Source organism: Triturus cristatus, chromosome 4_1 (genome assembly GCF_964204655.1).
Source record: "Triturus cristatus chromosome 4_1, aTriCri1.1, whole genome shotgun sequence".
Classification (NCBI taxonomy): Eukaryota; Metazoa; Chordata; class Amphibia; order Caudata; family Salamandridae; genus Triturus; species Triturus cristatus.
The window spans coordinates 1,255,942,544-1,255,967,025 of record NC_140585.1 but is presented as its reverse complement, the minus strand read 5'-3'; the positions used below and the strand labels follow the sequence as shown (position 1 = coordinate 1,255,967,025).

Here is a 24,482-nt window from a genome sequence, read left to right as displayed (position 1 = left end):
ACCCGCCGCCTCAGAACCGATCCTAACTTGCTCCGGTTACAGAGTTCCGTCGGTAGGGGGCCTGCCTACCTAGGCTAACCCAGTGTCCGGGTATTTCCAGCCTCCCACCGCCCTGTGCCACGATGCCAGTACCAGTCAGCTTCCTCTGGGAGAGCCCCCACCGGCGCAATAACACCCCTGCCCGTGTTGCGAGAAATCAGGTAATGATGTCATATGACTGCTCTTGAGGTAGGGGACCCCTCACCCGCCTCTTGCTAACACCTTATCCACAGGAAGGAATTACCCCAAGTTTTTTGCCACGAAAATGACCACCACCCGTTGCGTCCATGCGCCAGCTACAAGGCTCCCCTCGTGAACTCCATCCATGCCCACTACCTCTGACCTAACTATCTAGGCAGGCTTCATCCTCATCTCCCATGGGTCACCTGGCAACCTGAGCGACTCAGCGAAATAGGGATGCCCTCTAATCGCTGGTGTGCTGAAGGCCCTACCTTTCAACCGTCTTTCCCAAGTCTTGCACAGCGCAACCACGAACCCACGGGATATTAGCGCTGTACACGAGCCCCAGCCGTGACATAGATGAACCCCATCAACGTGTTATGCCTGGTTTACACTAAGGGGCAGATTTACCACCCCTTGTGCCGATTTTAATCACTTTAATAAGGAAAATCGACAATTTAAAAAGGAGTGAATGCTGCCTGGCGAAGGGAAGCTTCCTTGAGTACAACAATCCCTAACGGGCCTCTACCGGTAGTACGCTAGCCACACAACAACCGCCCCTCTGCCTTATTGGGAGCCCTAAAAAACTCAAAACCGTATAACGGACGTGCCACCTGAAAGTCTATCTAGTGCGGTGTTACTCTAAGGGAAGGATTCTTGCCTGAAGTCAGCTGAATGATGCGCCCCAACTACCAGCCCCTGACAAGGTGTGACTAATCCTCAAACCAGCTACATGCTGCCTACCAGGGCGGTGATGCCGAACACCTCGCCCCTGCGTCTCCTGTAGAGGTACGTGACCTACCCATATTCCTAAGGTGCTCTTAGGTGAACCCTGCACCTGACCAAGCCATCTAGTAGCACTAGTATCTGCCCGCCCGGGCCCGGCTGTACTCTGCCTCCACTGGGACACATGGTGGGCCCATTGTCATGGAGAACCGACTCAAGACGTAATACAGGACCTCTCCATCCCGTCCTACGCACCTACCTGCGTAAGGTAAACACAAAAACCCCACCCCTCGCACATGAACATTCTCCCATGACGGGAGCCATGCTGCCACGGGCGATGTGACCAAGCGAAGGCGCCTACAAGGACTGTAAAGCAGTACGTACTTTACCTTTTTTATTGCATTCACCACGACCCCCAAAGGGCGGGGGCAACCTATAATGTAATAAATGGCAGCCCACACGTGTGTGAAAACCATGTGTGCGTCCACAAATCCCTATATGCCCATTTTTAGTCAGGGTGCGGTTTCCATCAGGACGCGGGATAGCACCATACCCCGCACTCAGATGTTCTGATTTCCAACAATGTTAACCCACTGCTGCCGCAGTTATGGACGCCAGCGCATATTTGTGTTGTTATATCAGGGGAGGGGCAAGCTGAGATCACGCTAGTCACTTCCAGGCCCCTCCTCCCACCCCTAAACATTGACAGAGCCCGGGGCCCACAAGCCTCGCACTTGTGTGGCCAGCCCGAGAGGAGGTGAGCTTCGTGTTTGTCTTTCGTTTATATCTAATACCACCGCACAGCCACATGGGAAACCCGATACTGTAGCGCCCCTAAAAGCTGATCAGTGCAAACGCTGCATTATAGCAACGGGCTTGGGCTTCGATGCACAAATTCCCGACTCGTGATCGGTTTCCAAAACACACCGTACGCATGTCAAATAGCCACGCAACCAAGCGTCGATCAAAAGGACAAAGTGTACCGGAAATTACTGACAAAGAGGCCCGGGTGCGCCATGGCACCGCGTATTCTGTTTTGTATATCTCTGTCTTAGAATGGTAGAACCCTTCTAAACTTTGATCGACCTGTATCGGGGCAAGGCCCGCCTGTACGTGATAAATACCCATTGGTAATACCGAAGACGTTTTTTCGGCCCCAGAAACTCCCAAAGCAAACCTCCCCGCTGAAGACTCAGTGGCTTTCGAAGGAAGTCTATGCAATCTATTTGCCTAGTTTTCAGAAGCGGGTTAACCCGCTACTACTGTGGATTTCTCCAATAATAAATTCAATTAGTACCATAAATTTGGAGGGGTTTTATACTGTACTACCCCTCCTCATAGGCCCCTCCTCACATCCAAATCTGTAAACCGACCGCCCTCGCTCGAGTAACCAACCCTCAAACAATAATAACTTCTAATGTGTGTCAGAAAGGACAGATCAATTCTACCGTAATGCATCAATAAGCAACCCCGCTGTCTCGTCCCCCGCCTGGAACCCCCGAAGCAACCAGCTGCAGAGTGCCCATAGAACTGTCCCCAGTTTCTTTATACAACCCACCAAGTACAGCCTTGTCCACCCCAAAATACAATTCCAAACTCAAAACCACGCAGCTGTCAGGCCCGTTTTTCTGCCCTGCGTGTACCTCTCAGTGCATCATCAGTGCCCAACCGTCTTCCCTCCTAAGTGCAGAAACAATTGCCAGCTTCCATTTTACGGGCTGAAAAGCAAAGTGACATCAGCGGGAAGCCCTCTCCCAAGCAGAAACGAGCGCCCATGTCGGCCATACCGATAGCACAACCCCCCCCCCCCCACCATTACACGCAGAGCCTATGATAATGCTCAATCAATTTGAGAAATAGGCCCAAGACACCACACCGCCTTATCACAGCAGCCCCGTGAGTGGAAGGTAAAGGGGGGGTGGGGGGAGGAAACTGTTAAAAGCTCTTTCGAATGCGATCTCGAGGCGATGCTCCGGAGAGTACACTCAACCCCCCGAAGCATTCGTGTTGCGTATAACTCACAATATTTTAACGTCTTCACTGTGGCTGAACAAGCAGGACATGCTGAGGGCAGATCACGAGTTTTACACGCACAACATTTTCAACTCAATTTGTTTGCGGGGGGGGGGGTATCTCGCATGTATCGTGACATGGATTTCAGTAAACACCAGCCATGGGACGGAAGATCCGCCGTCTGTCATGGCAAAAACAAAATTAAAAGCATTCACGCGCAGTGCGAACCAACCGCCTGCCAGAGAAGTGGTCAAACAGGTGTGAAAAAGAACACAATGCCACACAGTTACAACAACAGCGCTAGGACAGGGATGCAAAGGGCTCTTCAAACCTCTTGCCCTGCACCTCCACAAAAGAGGGGGGGGGGGCGCCTATTGGCCAACACCTACACTCCGATCCACTGAAAAGACGTACACGACATCCCCCTTGACCCCAATCTAGTATCCACATAAGCAACGCAGGTCTGCAACAGAGACCCACCAAAGACCGCACCTACCCTCCCAATCCACAGCGCCAGAGCTTCCTGGGATGAAGGGAAACCGAGGGGCCGCAAAGAAAAACTCACACCAACACTCCACCGAAACCGATGGGGTGCAAGCGCAGCGCTAGGAAAACTCGAACTCTCATAAACAGTGAACTGCCCCACTTGGCCGCACAGAGCGAGGTTGGGCACCGCTCCCAAATTCACAAGGCTCAACCTCAACCCCCACGCCAAACCGGAGGACAACTCTCTGCAGCTGCCTGCCCCCCCTTAGATAACTCCGCAATCTAGCCGGTGCTCTCCTGTTCTCACTCCCCACAAGGGAACATTCCTGTCTTGGATCACCTAATGTTGAGCAGCCACAAACGCTAAGCCTGGGCCGGCGCTGCATGTACAAAACACAGTATACACAGTACCAAATGAACCGAGGGGTGAAAGCGGACACTCCTTTCCCGCGTGTTATTAAATCCATCGCGCACTGGCAAGCCGCTGGAACCATCGGCGTGAAGAGACACCTGATCTAATTGCCCCTTCCCCTACCAAACAATCTAAGGCTTCCCCTGCGACTGCCCTGCAACACAACCGCAAAAAACCCCGTTCCGTTTACTTCCTTGCACCCCCAGTACACCATGGCTAAATCACCTCTTCCTAAGCGGCGCCGCACTTCCAGCTCTACAGGGAACTCCGCTGTTCTCCACTTTCTTAACCTGCCGCACTGCCTTCGCTCCACTCGTCCATCAACTTCCACGCGCGCCGATCCTCTACCGTCCACGAGCGCAGATCCTCTAGCGACGCGAAACTCAACGACCTGCCAGATTAACGGAGCCCCCTGCATTCCGAGGCCGGTGCAGAAAGAAAGAGAGGGCGAGGACAAGGGCCAGTTGCCCTAAATAGGCCTTCGCCCCCCTCCCCTCGGAGTGCCGGCTCCGGCCGGAAGTGACGTCACGTTGCTGACCCGGAAGTAGTTGATGCTGCCGTCCCGTTTACTTCTTCGATGAGTACCAACGGGGGGGCGTGCCCGGGGGTCCGAGTCCTAAGTGCGCGCTTCATTATATTTCGCGCTTGTCACACCGAGCCGTCGGGTCACCACAGACTGAACGTGTGATTGAGGGTCTCTGAGACATTATTCCTGAGACTCTGGTATTGAGACCTCTGTGATTCATTCTCCCCAACTTTGGCTGTAGTCAGTCTAAGCGTGAATAATACACAATCAGTACATTTACATATCACATGCCAATGACAACATAAATGCAGAACTCTTCATAAGAAAACTGTAAGAAACTGGCTCTATATATACTGCACCAAAGTGAGGTACAGTGTGTATAGAGTCCAAGGGTCTCCAGAGGTTTGGCAGAGGTTAAAGTTGGATAGAACTTTTCTCTCTAAAGTGGTAGCTTGGTCGAGGAAAAAGGTAATATAAGAGGACAGTGTTAAGCATTTGATGTACACACTCAGTCAGCAAATGAATTCACACACTCAAGAACTGAACTCTAGGCCAATTGTTTTTGTATTAAAAACATACTGTTGTTTTATTTCTAGAACCAAGCAAGCCTGGTACAGGTAAGCATATAAATATTTTGCAGTAGTAAATTACTTGTATGAACACAGTTCAAAATTGCAGTATAACTTGTACTGGTTTTGGTTACAGTTTAAGTAAACCGTTTGCAACACTTAGCAGGTATAGTACATTCACATGAATAGGCTTTTTAAGAAAAATGCAATTAATTCCTTTTCAGGTTACTTTTGCTAACACAGGGCTGGATCCTAGATTCAGCACTGGGACATTAACTGTAAACAGTTGAGTAAATTTGTTTTATTTAGAGGTACGATTTTTAAAGAATATTATTGTATTTCAAAAGTTGACACTAAGAAACGTTTTCACATAGAATCACCAATGTTATCCTATGGGAGGAAATTCACTTAGCAGGCAAGTTACTTTTGCGTTATTTTTGTAATCCAGTGCTGGACTCCTAGATTCAGCACTGGGACATCTACTTAAAACAGGTAAGTAATTACGTTTTTGTAGTTTGTACGATTTTTAAAGAATAAAGTTGACACTTAGAAACTTTTTCACAAAGAACCCCCAATGTTATCCTATGGAAGGAAATTCAATTCACAGGTAAGTTACTTTTTAGTTACTTTTCTTACTCCGTGCTGGACACTTGGGTTCAGCACTGGGACCTTTCCTGCAAACAGTTGAGAAAATTTGGTTAGGTGATTTGTTCAATTTTTAAGGAATATTCTTAGTTTTCAAAAGTCGACACTCAGAAACTTTTTGGTAGAAAAAATGTCAATGTTATCCTATGAGGAAAAACAGGTTATCGGTTTCAAGGTAAGTATTCGGTCTTTGAAGTTAGGGTTCTGGGGCAAGACTCAGGGGTCTCCCAGGGTCAGTGATGCACTGTTGTTGCACCCCGAGTGGCACTTGGGCAGCCGGGTGCAGTGTGTTGAGGCCCAATGTTATCCTATGGAGGATAGGGGGACTCTGGTTGGTGGCTGCTGGAAAGCAGGCCACAAGGTTGTGGGAGCAAAGCTCCTAGGGTTAAGCTCAGGGCAATTTGGAGACCTAGTTAGCACCAAAAGGGGACCCTCAGCGGCACTAAGGCGGCCGGGTGCAGGGTGCTGTTTTGAGGTCGGGTGCCCTGTTGATTGCAATGGAGATTCTCCGGGACAAAGAAACACTGCAGGCTCGGGGACGAGGATCTTCCAGGAGTGACAACCACTTAGAGGGGTAAGTTGGGATGCTGAGAGTTGGTTAGGAACCGCTGGGTTGGACACACAAGGTCGTGGGGCGTCGGGTGCAGGGGTGCCTTGGAACGTCGGATATTCTTACCCACTCTGGTCGCGGTAGGGGGTCCTCTGGATTGAGGCTGCAGGCATCATCAGGAGGCTTGAGGCAGGTCAGGGATCGCCGGGTCTCGGGTCAGGATCGCCCGGGGGACCTCCTCGTGGTATTTTTCCACTCGAGCTCTGGCCGGGTTTGGCGAGCGTAGAGTGGGCTGGATTCGCAGGTCCTGGCTGACACCAGAAGCTGCAGTTCAAACACGTCCGGTGTTCACGGGAGAAACAGCTTGGAAAGTGAAGGCAGGCAGGTCCTCTGGGGTTTCTGAGGTTGCTGTCCGCTGGACACACCGGGGTTTTGCAGGTTGAGGGGGACACAGGCCTGTAGGGCTGGGGCCAAGTCAGTGGGCGTTGTCCTCTTGTTAGCTCTGCACGGCTTCTCGGCCTTCTTCTTCTCTTCTTTTTCTTGTGGTTGCTGGATCTGAGGAAGGAAGGTTCAGGGAGTCCCTAAATACTAAATTTAGGGGCGTTACAGGTAGGTAAAGGGCAGGAACCAATGAGTCCCTTCCCTGGGGTGGGTACACCCCCAATTCTGCCACTCTCCAGTGGGAGGGGGGCAGGAGCTTGTCCCTGGTTGGCTGGGTCCCCCCATCCTCAAGATGGCGGGGACTCAAAGTTGTGCTTCACCTCGCCTCGGGGTGGAGTTGGCAGAGGTGGGCACACCTCACTTGTTTTTTCCCGCCCAAAGTGGGGGGTAGAACCAGTGGGGACCAGTTGCTGAAAGCTGCAAATGGTCTGGAGAGGCTCACAAAGGCGGTATGCCTTTGAAGCTTCTCCTTCGTGAACCTTGCCCATCCTGGGGGAGGAGGCTTGGCACATTGTCCCAGGATGTGCATTGTTTCAGGCCCCCGAGAGCAGCAAGCTCTTGACCCAGGGGTCCAGAATAGGGGTGGGCGGAATTTGTGAAATTCCCTTTCGCAAATTATCGCGAAAATGTTAAAAATCTCCGCAAACACGCGGAAATATAGCGAGGAGGCGGAAGTTTTTTTCCCGCCCGTTCGCGGTATTTTCTGCGTGGTCGCGGCTTGCCAACTTACCCATGCGGTTGCTCGCGGGCGTGGCCATCTTGTTTTCACTTGTCTTGCAATGCATGATCGCGAGAAGAAAGACGTGATCGCGCGACGAATGACGTTACTGCGGGCGCGAACCGTCGCGAGACAGCGCAAATGGCTACCAACAATCCAACATCTCGTGGAGAACCCGACCGGATCGGGAAATCTTGTCGGCGAACGTGGGGATTCAGGTAAGGCGATCGCGTGCACGCGAGAATGTATTATTTTACAGCGCGAGCAAGCAAAAAATTTCCGGTAAAATGCGGATTGCGGAAATTTTGACATTTTCGCGCTCTCCGCGGAACGCGAAAATGTCAAATTATCGCAATTTCCGCGAGCGGAACGGAATTTTAGCCCAGGCCTAGTCCAGGAACATTTCTGGTGGTGGCATCCTGCACAGCCACTCAGTCAGGTCACTGGGAGTTGGTCGAGTTTCAGGGGGCATCTCTAAGATGCCCTCTGTCGTGCATTTTACATTGAATCCCACACTGGCATCAGTGTGGGTTTAATGTGCTGAGAAGTTTGATACCAAACTTTCCAGACTTCAGTGTAGCCATTATGGTGCTGTGGAGTTCGTAATGACAAACTCCCAGCACCATATACTCTTAATGGCAGCCCTGCACTTACAGTGCCCAGGAATGGACTTGGGCACTGTAGGGATACAAGGTTCATGCTCCTGTACCCTCACCACTTGCATAGGGCACCCAGCTAGTGGGGTGACTACTGTATGCCAGGGCAGTGGTTTGTGGGCATGGCTCACAGGGATGTGTGCCATGTCGACTCTTCACTTTGTTCTGCACCAAGGCACTCAATCTGCAAAGGCGTGTGTGAGTGTCACAATAAGTGCTGCAGCACTTAGGGGCCTTCTCTGTTCACAGTGCCCTGGGTACCTGTGGTACCATTTACCAGGGGCTGGCCTGTGGCTAGAGATGCCAATTGGGTTTAGGCTTCAATGCAGTTTTAGGGAAGGAACACAGGCCCTGGGCACCTGATTGGTAGGAGCCCAGGGCACACTCAGTCAAAGCACATCAGCAATTCAGCAAAAAGTGGGGGCATACCATGCAAGAAAGAGGACACTTTCCAACAAAAACTCTCTCCAGCGCTGCTTGGTGTGAATCTGTAGAGTTTAACTGCGAACCAGTGTCCGAGCCGGAAACACTAAGTAAGCCAATCTGATTCCCATTCTGTTCTCTCTCTGGGCCTCCTGCCAGCTGCTTCGAGGTGCATATTCCTCCTGCTCCACGTGTGATTGAAGGACAGTCAGGAAGCACGGTATGTGCGTGGGCCCCTGCCAGAATATTTGCAAGCGCTTGGTCACCTCTTGTCTTTTTAAGCGCTGTGAGGCTTCTGATAGCTGGATGTACCCTGGGGAGATTCTGCCCTCGAGACTGCGGTGAAAGGCTTCTCAAGCGTCGTTCCTGTTTACAACTTTGCTCGTTGAAGGTCGCACGCATGCGAGGCTTCTGGTACCTGCAGCCGGGAGGAAGCGGGGCAGCCACAGGCATCTTATTGCAGGACGTGCGGCTGTTTACTACCAATTAAGCACCTTTCACAGGGGAGGGCCCTGTCTGCTGCGGGAGAGCCATTGTCCCAGGCAGACGGCCGGTGCGTCCTCAAAGGGCCGAGGACCTCCCTGCCCCGTTGGAAGCACGCTGCATCCCTGGCACTCGGTCGGTTAATGTCAATAAACACCCGTACGCTGACCCCTGTATGTTTTACATCCCCTTTCTGTTCTTTTTTGGCATGGCTCGTCGTGTATTTTTGTTACAGAATTGTTCTCCAATCCCCTTTCTTTTTAATTAAAAGTTTGCGTCTTTAATTCTGGCCAAACTCCAGCTGTGGCTCTAGAGTTGTGTGTCACTTTGCACCTTGCAGTGTAGCCCCTCGCTCTTCTATCCGATCACGGGTTGGCTTTGGAATTAGGGGTTGGGGTTTCTTTCTGGTTGTCGGTCGAAGACTCACGTGAAAGTAAACAGTCCTTGCACTCCAACAGTCTCGCAGAATTCAAGGGGAGCCGGGTCAGTTTCCGCGTCTCTGACGCAACCTCGCTCGTGCGTTCATGTCAACAAGTTTATTTGCGTCGTGTTAAAAATAGAACATGTTACTTCGTCGGCTGCCACATGTCTGGTGACTTCCAATTATATTGCATGGGAGAAAGATGCAAAAAGGTGACAAGGGTGATTTGCTGGTTGTGGAAATATCCCACACCTGCTTTGTAGGACTATTATGGTGTGCGCTTCCATTGGGTGATTTAATGGGCCGCCTTTAAGTGCTTCATAAAGACCCGCGTTGCGTTTTGTAGACTTCCGGAGTTCTGAAAAAAGTCTTAGTGATAAATATCCCTGGAGGAGAAGAGATTGTGGTGCACCCCACGCTTCTCCTTCTAGTGTGACTGCTGTTAAAAGCCCCGCGCCGGTGCCTGGGGGGATTGCGAGTGATCACACTAGGGCGCGCGCGAATCTCTTGTTAACTGAGCATTTCTCATCTTCTTAGTAAACAACATTAAAGTTCAAAGAATATTGGAACGTGGTTGTTACGCGGCACACAGCCTTCACCTCGCTCTAGACCTTGCGGATATGAGCTCTTCTAATAAACTTGTGTATACATTTGTGTTTACATCCCTTAGAGGCGACCTGGGATGTATTTTTACCCTGTTCCACGCAGCCGTACAATATCCCACACTATAAGTTGCACGGATGTGCGCTGTAGGACAGGTGAACATGGGATGAAAGGGGGAGTCTTGAGTCCAAACTCAGGCCCGGCGCCCACCATGCGCCACTCCCTGCGTGAGGAGCCCCTCCTCACCTGCCGGAGTGACGGTCTGCTGGGGGTGCCCTCGATGTGTCAAGTGGTGCGGTTGTCCACCAGCCAGCTCTAGAGGGGAGGGGGGATTCGGACAGCAGCATGAGAGGGCACCTGCAGGACGCCACAACACCATAAGGCTACTTTAGAAAGGCCTTTTACGGGGATCCTGTAGACCTGTACTGCTCTTGTAGTGCTCCTGTAGTGCTCCCGTAGTGCTCCTGTAGTGCTCCTGTAGTACTCTTACGTTCCGTTGTGAATTCGTGCCCAATAAAATGGAACGAAATTGAAATCTTCATCTGCGAGAAATGACCGTGGTCATCATTGCACTTTAATTCAACGGAAGTTGCATTCACAAAGTCACGTCGACGTCCTTTTAGACCTCCCCTCTGATTCTCTCTCGTCCAGGGCCAGGAGCACTGCCAGCCTCTGTGCCAGAGGGAGACCTGCTGCAAGTGAACCGTCTCCGTCCCAGGCCGGGAGTCCCGTCCATCTGCGCACTCCTGGGGGTCACCTGTGGCAGGGTTGGAAGCGTGGAACCCCCTCTTCTGGGGCGACCATCGGATTCGGGTATGTTGGGTCCTGTTCTCAACTCCCCACTCCAAAAGGTTTCGAAATCCGAACGTGTGTTTGTTTTCGGAGCGAGGTGTGACGTCGACTTGTGACGTCAGCAGTCCTCCTGCCACACTTGGCTGGCCGTGCCCGCGGTCCCGAGCTGCCAGTGTGTCAGCACACTGAATCCGGGGCTCGTGGTGTGTTATTCTACCATCGGGGGACGTTCACGGTTTGCGAGTCACTGAGCAATTCTCACACAAAAACAAAACTCTTACACTTCAAGTGGCTTCCCGCTTCTGATCATACACACATTTTGATGCTGTGTTTGTATATATCTAATTCGTTCTCACGTGTACACCATTTACCCTTCCACCGACTAAATATCTTGGAAATGCTGCAGTCCCTTTTGTACGAAGAAAAGCTAATTGTCTGGTGTCCATCCTGTGCCCGGAAGGAGAAGGAAGCATTTATTAAAGCAACTTTTTCCAAGGGCTGGGGACCCGCAAAGCACGTGAATGAAAGTTCCCCGTCTTGTGACGTTACAAAGCCGGTCTGTGGCGGGATGATGCTTTCGCACGTCACAAAGCATCTCCGTGGCAGCCGCTTGCTCCTTTGTGACGTCACAGAGCGCCTAGATGATAGTTTAATCGGCTGTGTCATCACAACACACCAGCTGTGATGCAGAGCTTTGTGACCACAGAAAGAAAACATCCTGTGCGGCGGACTCCAGCGCTGTGACGTCACAAAACACCAACCGCGGCCGCTTGCTTTGTCCTTGAAGCCTTTTATTTCGTTTATAGAAGCACAATGCAGTCAAATATGATTTAATTAAATCAACACATACACAATGTATCGACATCTCCTAAAGTGTGTAACCAACTATAATGTTAATTTATAACACAAAATATATTTACCCATGTTTCCAGGCGGCATTATCGAGATCACGGTTTTCATTCTTTTCTCATTGTACAAGTTCCACCTAAGTTCACAAATATAACTTCATGTTGACACCAGCTGCCTACTGATTCCCTAAGAGCATTAGTCAAACAAGTACATCGAATGTGTTATTTGGAATATCCTCCGATTGAGGTTGTTCAATAATAATTGACATTTAGCTGCTCAAACCAAAGCACTGAACGTGCTGTAACAAAACATAAACTAGGGCGGTAAGTCATGCAAACTTAGATACGCACGCCGCGGAAGGATACACTCACTCATTCACCTCTGCTCATAACATAGAGGGGACGGGTAGATCCCGGGAGCCTATACTCCATATATGAACGTCTGCCTCTAATTTACTTATCACAAGCGATTTGTGAAGCCCCTATTGCCTGTAATAAACAAATGAGGTAGCTGCTCACCTGTAATAATGTATTACCGTTCAATGCCTGCTGCCAGAGCCCGCAGCCCAGGGAGAAGGCAGGCCAAGGGGGACAGTTAAAGCTGCGCTTAAGAAAGGAAACAGCTACGGGTTCTCCCTACTCTGCTCTTGTTTTTTCCAGCCGAACGTTTGAAAGTCAATAAGGACCTATTTATGGCAACATATTTATTTATTTTGAATGTTCACAATGTAGCTAGTAATTGAAAAAATAAAATGTTTCTGCATGCTTATACTTATGAGGTACAGTTTTTTTTAAAGTCTGCCTTGCATGAAACAGATTTTAGTATATTTTTGCCCCAACTATCTAACTGCTTTATGATGTGTTTAATTCTGCATTAGATATGCTAATTGTATTATTCATGTTTACAAACATTCCATTTCTTTTTATGAAAGAGCACAGTGCTAAGGATTTAGGTGTTTTGTGGGAGGGGTTATGGTGTGAACATGTATTATAAGGAATAAAGTACGCCTTCCTTATCAGAGGGCAATTGCAAGTCACCTCGGAGTTCCTAATCACAAAACTGTGGGTATTGCAATTTTGAAATTGACCTGTTTCAGGTCGGGGTTATGGAAACTGAACCAGCATTTTATCATTTCGTATTCATTTTCTCCTGCACCTCAAACACTCGGCTGTCTTATAGTTGCTTCAGCCTGACTTTATCCAAAGGTACCTTGGAACGCTCACCGGAGACTTCAATGAGTTATCTCTAAATGAATCCTTTACAAAATGACACCTCGCTTTTCTTTACTTTCGTATTAAAACAAAATTGCCGTTAAGAAAGGCAGGGTGAGTTGATAATCCACATTTGCCACATATTTACCGCACGTCTGACAAAGCACAGCGCACTTGCTGTATTTGGATGTTTGAGGGAGAACTCGAGTGGGACACGCCTGGGGGTCTCGGGTCGCCTCTTACCTGTCCTCACGAGGAAGAATCGATCATACCGGCCAGACCCCCTCCCCGGGGGCAGGATGAGCGGGTTCACATGTAAGTGTGAGGGTACTTCCTGTCAAAGGTCCAGTCTGGTTCCGGTCACGGCGTTAGTTCAGAAATGTAGCACTCTAATCCCCGTTTCAGGGAGAGCGGGAGTCACTACAGAGAAAAGAACAATACGTTAACATTCTGACATTATTTAGGGCCATATGCATCAACACATTTTCCCATAGACACAGAATGGGCAAAACCCTTTGATGCATCTGGCCCATAGTGTTGCATTTGCTTCAAAATGTCCGTCTGCTTCGGGGTCATCGAAGTGTGCGACATCTTTTAATTATTTGTATGCGTATATGTCTTATCATACTGATCTACATATTGTATCGTAACTGAGCGAGACCATGCTTAATGTTTTGTTTGTTTGCAACTTAAATATAAGTGTTTTGGTAAGAAAAATAAACTACTTTATTGACAACATTGACATCTAAGGATTTTGTAACGTCCGTCGGATTTCGTCGCCTTTTAAACACAACTAATATTGTACTTTCAAAAAATATTTTAATATTTATAATTTAGTTTAACTTGAATCGAGAACTGACTAAATTAATTAGTTTTGGTTTTCAAATTGTGGCTTAACACATACGGCTCCAAATCTGGGAGTCGAGTACACGTTTTTGAACCTGTTACAAATAAATGTTACCGTAAAGAAATACAAAGAACATTCTATTTTCTCCTTAGACTAGGCCTTATGGGAAGCTTGGCATTAAATGGAAAAGTCAGCCAAAATGTTAATAGTCTAAAACCGAAAGGTATTTTTCTCGGTGCCCGTCAATTGTAGCTGCTTTTCCCTGATGTATATCGTTACATAATAGTTGGGGAAAATCACAGCTTTCAACAGCAGCCACTGTATTTTATTTTTGAATTTTTGTTTTTAATATCTAAAGTGATATATTTTTTCAAGGAAGCGCCCGCAATGACATTTCAACTAGCAAGAGGTTTTTGTTTTGTTTAAAAACAAAAATCATTCACGATGACCCGTTCTACCCTAAAACTGTACTCCCAACGAAGCCATGTTTTTAATTCGGGTGCGTTCGTGGAACACTTGCAGAGGCGCCATTTAATATACAGGCGAGGCCACGCGAGGTGCATAGCTCATGTTTGTGTCAGCAGAGGGTCCCGTGGGAAACGCTCACTCACTACCGTCTGCAGCCAACATCCAGGGCCAAGTCCCAAAAACAGAAGTGGGGGAGTAACCAAGAAAGGCAGTATGCAAGTGACATCATTATCAGATCCTTTTATTACATTGTAATCCTTCTATTATAGCCAGTGAGCTACGCAGGGCATGCGACTCTTAGACTTCGTAACCCTCACTGTTTTATGTAACACATCCTGTGCATTGATGTACCCAAGCATGATTTATTTTCAATGCATGACGTGTATGGGTGATGTAAAGTGCTCTGACACCCTTGATTAGGATGAGTAGCGCTATAAAAGAAATGCACAAAACAGTGGAATTTAAACTGTTTGTGTAAATATTGGGACAGACCAACACATCTGGCGATTCTTACAGTGTATGCACGTGTCTTATACACAGGGTATGAACAAAGTCAAACACACGCCTCTCTTAAGTACTTGTGAAGTGATAACGAGCTGTTTCCTATGTTCCAACCTTCATTGCATTCACTTCGACCTTTGATTTTGGACCAGCTGGAATCTAAAATATGAAAGCCCCCCTCTTTGTCTGCCTGTTGCTGCTCAGAATGAAAGCAGACAATGTGGAGGCCCTGCTGAATGTGTCCCTCCCACTGTCTGAAAATTACACCCCACAGGGTCAGTATATGTCTGTGGGGCCCAATCAAAAAACCCACTTACCTGACCCCCTCGTCTCTTCTCCATCTCCCCCACATCGTCTCTTCTCCCCTCCTCAACCAGGAAGCACCCAGGCTCCTTTAAGCCAATCACAATGCTGCAATGCAGCGTTGTGAGTGGTTTCCCTAAGCCAACCACAATGCTGCAATGCAGCGTTGTGATTGGTCTGAGCGCCGTGGTTCGGTGCTCAGCCAGGGAATGGGGCCCTGGGCATGTTCTTCACCCAGGCTGCAATGCAGCCTGCATGAATAACATGTAAAGTCCGCATGACGATTTGGTCAGGCCAAGATGGCCGGCCACACCATCACGTCACTGGCACCAAGTCCCGCCCTGCCCGCCCTAACCTGGCGATACAAAAAATAAAATGATAATAACAATATTGTTAATTTTTCCGCTTCCATTGCTCTGCGAGCAGTGGGGCGACCTTCCCCGGCCTTAGCGGAGGAGCCGCCGCTGTGTCTGCTCCGGTGCAAATTGCTTCACTGCCCTTGGCTGCTAAATGTGTGTAATTAGAGATGTGTGTGCCACCCATATGTATTGTATGTATTGTGACATGAAGCTTATGTACTTAAATATTGCTGCTTTTTTACATGTCTTGTATTTTTACCTTGTTTTTAATGTATTTCTGCTCTTGTGTATTTATGTTGCTCTTTTATGGTCTTTCTAGGCATAAATAAGGTTAATGATTGATTTATTGATCAATTCTGAAGAGCGTGATGCTGACTTTGGACCTCCTGTGTCAGCATTTCAGGAAAGCATTGAACCAGCATGGCCAGCTGTGCTGCTGGGCGTGGAAGCTGCGGTAAGTGGGCATTGTACTATGTTCACGGTCACTGGAATTATGCAGCAGGAGAAGACCAAATTAAGCTACGTGCTTGAGTAAATTATGCAGCATGACAAGGCAAAAATCTGTCTGTGTAATGCTGCACATTGAGTGATAGGAACATTGGTTCATTATTTCGTCATTTGTATCTTAACATCATATGGGCCAAGGTTGCAGGACATTGGTACCAGTTTACAGCAATAAACTCCTGAAATGTGATTAGTCAAGCTTTACGAAGGGCCTTCTACTCTGTGGCAACAAGCGACCCTGGGTTTTTAGTAACTTTTGATCCGTTTGAGCCAGGCAGTTTTCTGTTGTTAAAATATACAAATTATGCAGCAGATGATGGGTTGTCTCACAAGTGTAGCAAATCCATAATTATGTAGACAAAGCTGCAGAGTCACATATTTCCAGTGGCCCTGGCTATATGACAATGATGTGGCTTGTGGGGGTTAAGAGCATTCATTGCCTTTCAGTGTCCTTTGCAGGCCCGTTCCTGGTACATATTTGTGAGAATGCATGTGATATTACACTATCAGTGGCAACATTGGATTAAATGCATTTCTCTGCCTCTTACGCAATGTAGACGTTGCAAAAAATATGCATGTTCACGTGAAGCTATTTTGCCAAATCCTTTGTGTGTGCATTGTGTTTTTGCCCTAGGTACACATTTGTAGGTTAAGAAAAATTATCTAGGTAATCATGTTTGTTCATTTTACTTTTGGCCCGAAGTTACTGGATTCTTGGATTTTATTAGAGACTGATTTTTCACAGTGGCAGGATTGAGACACTACGTTTTTTCTTACATTTTTAAGGTCTACTTGTTTGTAAGTTAGGTTCTAAAATAAGTGTAGCAAGCACTTTCCTAAAATGAGTGTTACATTCTGGGTGCAGGGTTGGATTGGGATTAAAAATCGGCCCGGGCACGCTAAAAAAAAAAGTGGCCCACATTCATGAAGCCCTGTGATTCCAATGGGTGTTGTGCGCCTGTCCCTCACAGAGAGGTAAACCAATCACTGGAGTGGGTTGATCCTGTACCCCGGGGCTGTGTGCTGTGGAGGGCGAAAAAAACATGTGAATGGCACACTGGCTGACCAATGAATGATAAGCGCTGAAGGACCTATACTCAAATATAATATGTATAATTTTATTACAATCGGAAGGTCTTCACTAACAATAGTCCTAAAAATAAGTGCCTGCCTTTCACACACTCGTGCTCAAGAGCCACGGGCAGTGTCACTGCAAGTTGCTCTCCTGACAAATGGGCCTAGCAACATGGTGGATACTTTTGTTAATCAACGGTATACCAGAGCCGAAGAGACTATTTCTTTCCAGTCGAATAACCCAGTTATCAATGTTCTCCTTTAATTTTACCTTCCCATGTGTGCTATGTTTTTGCCTAAGGTAATGGTGGTACATGCACAGATAAATAATTATTTTGTTTATTGACGATTTTGAATGTTCCTTTTACAATTAGAATCTATTTATGAATTTGTCAACGGCAGGATTCTGTTCCACGTGCAATTACGAAGGCCGCACCTCTAGTGGTGGTTTCTCAACTGTGCACACACAGAGTATATTTCTCATAAAGACGGCACACAGCGCATGCGTGTTGTACTTGTACTATGATAATCATGCCACATGACACATCTAACTTTATCGTCGATGCATTCTTCATAGCAGGAAAAAGCGGCATGATTTGGGGCTACAAAAAAGTCAATACTGAGGTCTACATAAGGCAAGTCCCGTGCAGAGGTCTCGTCGGTCTCGGACATACTAGGATCCCGCCATGACTGCTCGAGATCTAACCAGAAAGGATGAAGTGCTGAAAGGCGACTGTTTGCTTATGTGTTGTGCAAATGACCGCGCCATATGTAACCGGCATCGGGGCCCGCCCCTCCCTGGATCACACTGCATACCGCGCCGCATCTCCGCGCGGTGGGTTTACTGCGGGCGAGCAGTTCAGGGTACTGTTAACCCCCACACTGCTGGGGGGATTCTTCCATTAGTGGCAAGTATGTGCAAACGTGATCCTCCCAGCTAGGGCCCTCAGTTAGTGTAGGAGGATGCAGTCAATGACCCCACAGCCCTGGTAGGAGGGAGCCCCCCCAGTTTTCTGGGACAGCCATCCTAAAGGTCCCAGGTGACCACTACATACCTGACAACTTATAAGTGGCAGACGTTTTGTACATCTGTCGGGAGGGACCCTGTTAACAGTATTTTAATGCATGGATACTGCAACAGCGACTGAGCCTTGACTGTGAGCGGAGGGCAGGTCCAATGGGGGGGGGGGGGGGGGGAGGTGTGGGGGGGGGGCAGAATGAATGAATGAATGAATTCAGGCCCAAGTCATCATCCAAGAGGTTTGCACTTTTCCTATCCAAGCAGCCCTATCACCACAACTCAGTGTCTTCAGTGCTTAATTTGTAAATAAAATACGTGTCAGGGCTCTATAGTCAGGAGACCTCTGCAGCTTGCACCATACAGTGCCACTGCCAGTGCTGCCAATGATAGCAACAACACAAGTACTCACCAGCACACTCCTACAAGTGTGGACTATTTGAGGCCCACAGAGCTATAAGAATGACTTGGGCGGCATAATAATTTTAAAGGTATAATAAATTAAAAATAAACTGTTATTTGTGGTCATCTCTACCTTGTGGCAGACTGTCTCAAGCGCTGGTGTGAACAATTAAGTGCCGGTGCCAAGCACCCAAAACCACCGGCTCAATTAAGCACTGTCTTTTTCTTTTTTTAACAACCTTATTAAATTGACAGTACCATATACTCAGTTAGCTTTCACATGACGCCTTACTGTTTTTATTTTAACTGCTGGCCAGAGTTCAGGAACAGATAATTGGCCCACTTAACAAGCTTCTTGGATTACTATTCGGCTACAGCACTGTGAGGTGTGACGCCACTGCTTGGATTACTATTCGGCTACAGCACTGTGAGGTGTGACGCCAACTTGAAACCATGGGGACATCCTGCCAAGTCAATCATGCAACATGTTGATGTCCCGGCCTACCTGGCCAGCAATGATAAATTCCATTGCTCAAACTGTGAGCCATGCTGGGCCTCCGAGGGCATGCATGGACTTTCAGCACTTTATGCAAAGCATCGCTTTCCGTGCTGGAGCTCGTCCATTACACAGACGCATCCTATTTTTGTAGTAATTTGGTTCCATCTCTCTGTGGTGTGCTAAGGCCCTTGCCCCATGTCATGCAAGCACTGGCCCTCATATTAAGCCTTTTCTCCTAATAGTATGCGTAACCGCTTGCGTAGTACCTGCAGGAAATTCACCAGAGCTGTGCCTGCGTTATAGCTACAAATTAGAATATCATAATCTGCCTGCATTTAAAAAAAGTTCCAAATTCACATGTTTCGGTTGCGCAGAGGGCGTTGTGTGTTATATCTTTTTTTTACCTTTCACTCTTTCTATACTGCTCTTTGGGTGTCTAGTTGTTAAGCACACGTGGCTGTTAATTTGTGCTGCTGTTCTGGCAGGCCTCTAGCACAGGGAGCGCTCCCGCTCTTTTTTTAAAAGGTGACTCCTGACTCCCATTTTTTGGGGTCAGCCTTCTATTGAATAAGTTCAGGGTCGCAGCTATCAGGGACCCAGGTGCAGTGGCACCTGGGGCCCTGAGGTGTGATGGGTCCCAAACCATGGGGTAGTGGTCCACATTCCTTGTACCAGGGCCCATGGCAACAGCGATGAATTGATGGCTCACGCTGGGCACATTCCAGTCTATCGTGTTTTACCCACAACACCATTCTAGAAATAGAGCAGCCATATGCAAATCAGTTCTTATCTTGCTCCAGTAGGAATAATCCAGCATGAATTCCCAGGCCAGTGCCTTTCCAGACAGCAATACAAGCAACCCCCCCCCCCCCCACACTTTATGCTTACTTCGGCCTTGTCTATGACACATAGCTTGAGTCCTCTCGCTTAACGACCCCATGAGTCCCCTCTGGGCTTTCATGGTACACTCAGAATATTTGCTGCAACAAATAACAAAGTGATGGGAGGGATGCTTTAGTTAATCTCAGCCACTGGCAGTCACCTGCACCGCATTACAGTCCATTGTTTTTTTCCCACTACCTGCTGCCATTCTAAGTGGAGACCAGCCTCATGCAAGTCAGTCTTGGTCCTTCTCCAATAGGATCAGACCAAATCAAAGTGCAGTGCCAGGTCCCTTCCAGACGGGAATACAAGCAGCCCCAGACTGGTTTTTGCCCACTTAGGTCTTATCAGTGAGTTACAGCTTAAGTCCTAGTGTATAATTGTTGCAGGTGGTGCGATTAGCACTCACTTTTGGGTATAGGCACTTATTTTTCCTCATCAGCCGTTTAGCAGGAGCAGGAGAGGAAACACACACAAAGTGGAAAGACAGAGGAAGAGGAAGATGAAAAAAACATCACAAAAAGAGAGAGCGCAGTCCTGCAAGAGTGAGATAAAGGAGCAGAGAGTGTCTAGTGATTGATTTAAAGGGGCCTGAGGGGGATTGAGGCCTTCGCAGCCTTGGTATGTGGTACATCGACATTTAAGTGCACCGCCCGTGGGCTTCTAATCGTGTTCAGAAAATTGATCCAGTGGTTCTCTCTCTGCAATAATCTTTTAATATCGGCCAACTAAAATTTCTGGTCCTTGAAGTGGTGGACAAAAGAGAAGGTATTGACAATAATAATAGATTATTGCAGAGAGAGAACCACTGGATCCGTTTTCTGAACACGATGAAGCCAAATGGACTGAATGACCGGATGGAATTCTTGTGTTATCCGTAAACTGTTTTGGTTATCCTTATACTGTTCGCATATCCTTGCTCCCAATTCTTTATACTTTTGCCGTTTAAGTTTTTTACGTCACATGTACCTTGTTAAATGTTCCATTGGATGTTTTATTGCTCTTTCATTAGGTGATTACGTTTGCTCATTTATACAGTTGTCATGTTATTTGTTAGTATTTCTCTTTTACTTTACTTTCACTGGATCTACTCGCATGATGTTCCATAGATCTGGGTATTATGTTACCTCACCTGACCTCCACTCTAACATGGCGCCCGTTCACCCATCACCTTTCACCTTCACGTATAATCATGTCCGGGTCACATGATCGCCGAATGCGTAAGACGTCGTTTGCACCGTTCACACACTTACTTGGATGACTGGTTTCGGCCGTCTTTCACAGATTGCGTGAACAAAGTTCATACATTTGTAAGTACCACTTAGCTAGTTGGATTCACCTTTGGAATCTTGTTGTTTTGCCGGTAGTCACTTTTATTAACCTTTGTTCGTTGTTCACTTAGGGTGCTGCAAACATTCGTGAGCGAGGACTAAGTGAGTTTTTTGTATAAGCTCGCATTGTACTTGGTGCACGCTGGTGTTCATTTGAGTCTGTTTTCTCCCATGAAGGCCCACTATCGTTCTCCGTGTTTCAGCCAACCTGGATGAGTCTAGGTTCACGTCACCCTGGGCACATGCACTTGTTGATTTAAGCATGTTTATACGCATCTTTGAGACACACTTTGCCCATTTACATGTGATGATGCACTTATATTTTGCGTTGTAACGTTTGTGTTTTTAATGATTGCATGCATTCTGCTTCCATGAGCACTGTTCTTTCACAGTTTATTTTCCGGAGCTATGACCTACCGCATCGGTTGCTATAACTCTATTTTTTCACTTTCGTTTCTCGCACACGTGGGAGACAAGGTTATATTTCATTTGTATGACATTATTATACACCCATAATGGGTGCGTTCTCCATGTAAGCACTATCTTTTCTGGCCTTATTTTCAGATGTTTTCCCCTGACGAAGGGCACACCGTTGCCAGAAATGCATCGGGATTGATGTAGAGAAAAGCATATATATTTAAATGGAGTTTCGTTTACTAATCAAGGACGCCATTGAAATCAGTCAACTTTAATGAATAATGTGAATAAACATAAATTCTCAAGAAACCACACTGGGAAGATTACTTTATTGTTTCAAACTCTTACCCATTCGTTGGGACCCATAGCTGTACACAGGGGGACATCTCCTAATCAGGAGATGCTACTTGGTTGTTTTACATGTTCCACACTTTGAGGATTAGAAAGTGAATCCCCAGTAGCACGCTACATTGGTATCAATTTTTAACAACACCGGGAGTGCGTGTCTCAATCTTTTTGTCATGATAAAAAGTACCCCATAACCAGATTTATTTAGTCTATAACATCTCTATGCATTCTAAAGCAATCTCCACATTTGAATACAAGTGCATTCTTTTATCATGCAATATCTTCAGCCTGAAAGGGAATTACGTTTATCCATTGCTCCAAAAGATAAGATTTTTTTCTTAGGGCTGGTGGGCGCTGTGTTTAGCAATAATTTATGATTTCAAAACACATTCTGTAGAGTTCCTTGTGCATGCAGCTTTCAGGCAGCAATAAAATGTCAAGATAACTTTTGTGATGAATGTTTGTTTTAGAGAGTGGAATCAGAGTTTTGTCTAGTGGCATAAAGTAGCTCAGAGTGTTAATATGCCCGCTGCAAAGAACACGTCCTGTGCAGATCACAGATCTGTATTATGTATGGAGAGCTGATTGAATTACTGCTTTTGTCACAGAGATCCTTGTGTTACCACAGTACATAAAATACATCCCTAATATAGAACAGTGACTGTTACGAACTCTCATCAAAAAGCTGCATGCAAACTGCATCAAATAGTTAGATGTTATGGTTTTTCCCCCAGTCTTTCATTTTTTATTCCTAATGTTGCTAAAAAGGGTTAGTTTGGGTAGATATCCATTCTTGTAAAGCCAGCCTTTACCTGTGCTTTAAAACAAATTAAATGTATGTGAGAGAGGGCCTATGGAGAGATGAGAGACACTTTTGCCCAGTGGTAGTCAGGGAATCCGAGGAGGAGGTCATGGGGAGGGATGCTAAAACTGATTGTTGCACTGGGAGCTACCAGCGCTAAAGACGGCCCTGCTTATAGTCCAGCACTATATCAACTGATGATGTGGTGTACCATGGGTAGGTGGATTCGCATGTCAGGTTAGATTGTTGAAAGCGGTCTCTAGAAAATCAATAATTTCAGTTCTGATGGATAGATCTTCCCGTGTATTTCTCACCTTTTGAATTACCCCAGCGCAGCATTCCACAGAAACGTTTTTCATAGCCGTTTTACGTCGACGAGGACATCACAGTAGCACGGCTCCGTTCGCGACTCCGTATGGCTTCATCGGAGGCATAAGAAGACTTCATCGGCATGCTGACGACAGTCCCGTTTTTTCTGCGCCGTTGACGCGTAACGATTTTTTTGAGGGCTCTCAATTTCTTTGTAGTCTACTTTGTTACAGTTGCCTGTTAACTGTTTCTGCACGATAGCTACTAATAAAAGGCCTGGTTTTAAACCCTGTAGGGAATGTGGGGGCCATATGTCAGTCACAGACCCCCACAGACAATTGCCTTTGGTCGTCTGACCACGACGTCGAAGGATGCTCGTCATGTTGGATGAATCCAAAGTCTCTTAAAGAAAAGGAGGCAAAGTTGTTTATAGCCCAGGCGAGGAAGGAGAAAAGAGGTCAGAAGAGGACCAAGTCGAGGTCGCCGACTCCGCACACTTCAAGATCGTCCAAAAAACATAAGACGAAGCGGCATCATGAGTCCAACCATCACTCTTCGAAGGACAAGTCACTGAAGTCGGTGTCCCCAGTCCAGCGGCTACATAGTAAGGATTACATCTCGTCTTCTCCTTCACTGCAGGTGACTCCAGTGCATTCTCCGACGTCGAGGGTTTCTCTGGCGCCCAGGGAAGCTTCTCCTGAGCCTCCGGCTTCCCGGATTCGGTGTCCCTGGTGCCACAGCCAGAACTCGCCTCACGACCTCGGCCTATTCTAGACTAGGCGGTTCCGGATCCATACCCACCTTTCTCAGCTCCCGGCGTGGATCCGTCGCATTTTCTAAATGCGATGTATGGCATGTTTGCTAGGGCGGTCATCCCATCCGGCGTGCCTCGTGGCCCCGTGGGACCACTTTATTATCATTTGGGCATTCCCCCAAATTATGGCCAGGCACCCTTCATGCCGATGGCTCCATCTCGGGCTCTCCTGACGCTGAGGTTCTCAACGCTGATTCCATCCCAGGAGGGAAGCATGGATTTCCCTTCGGCGCCGCCGGGCTCCGGTACGGCGCCATCTCGACTTCGTGTGGTGCCGCAAGCCGCTACAGAACTGCTTCCATTGACGCCAGCGGCACCGCATCTGGCGCCGCCTACACCGATTCCTAAGATATGATCAAGGAGGGAGGCTCAGAGGCTTCTGGAAGAGGAGGAATTCCAGGAACAGCAGAAGCAAGCTGCGGAAGGGGAGATACAGGATACTGTGGATGACTTTGAAGGTCTTCAGGAGGCCAGTGGGCTGGACAATTCACCAGAGTGGGAGCTCTCTTCTCCCAAAGCTCTTCCTTTTCAGGAGGTGGCCTCATACCACTCGGTTATAAGGAAGGCTGCTGACCTTCTGGATCTACAGTTGTCCATTGCGGAAGCCAAATCTAACATGCTTACTGAGGTTCTGCACTCCCCTTCGGCAGTGGAGCCTTTGCTTCCATTCAACAAAGCTTTGGCAGAACCATTTGGAGGTTTGGCAGAAGCCAATCTCTGCCCAGGGAGTGTCCAGAGCGGCTGCAAAGTGTTATAAGGCTGTACCTGGGGATCGGGCATTTTTATCATCTCATCCTTCACCAGAAAACTTGGTGGTTAAAGCTTCATCTAAGCAGTCAGCAGGTTCCTTCCCCCTCCACT

The 24,482-nt window shown here is 47.6% G+C and overlaps 1 long non-coding RNA gene across 1 annotated transcript in view; it reads left to right on the top strand.

Annotated features, from left to right (window-relative positions):
- Positions 1–24,482, top strand: part of LOC146856527 (uncharacterized) — a 1,813,942-nt gene that overhangs the window by 1,021,475 nt on the left and 767,985 nt on the right. The window contains exon 7 of the long non-coding RNA XR_014981506.1: positions 15,541–15,675. This is a non-coding gene — a long non-coding RNA (uncharacterized LOC146856527). The remainder of the gene's footprint in view (positions 1–15,540; positions 15,676–24,482) is intronic.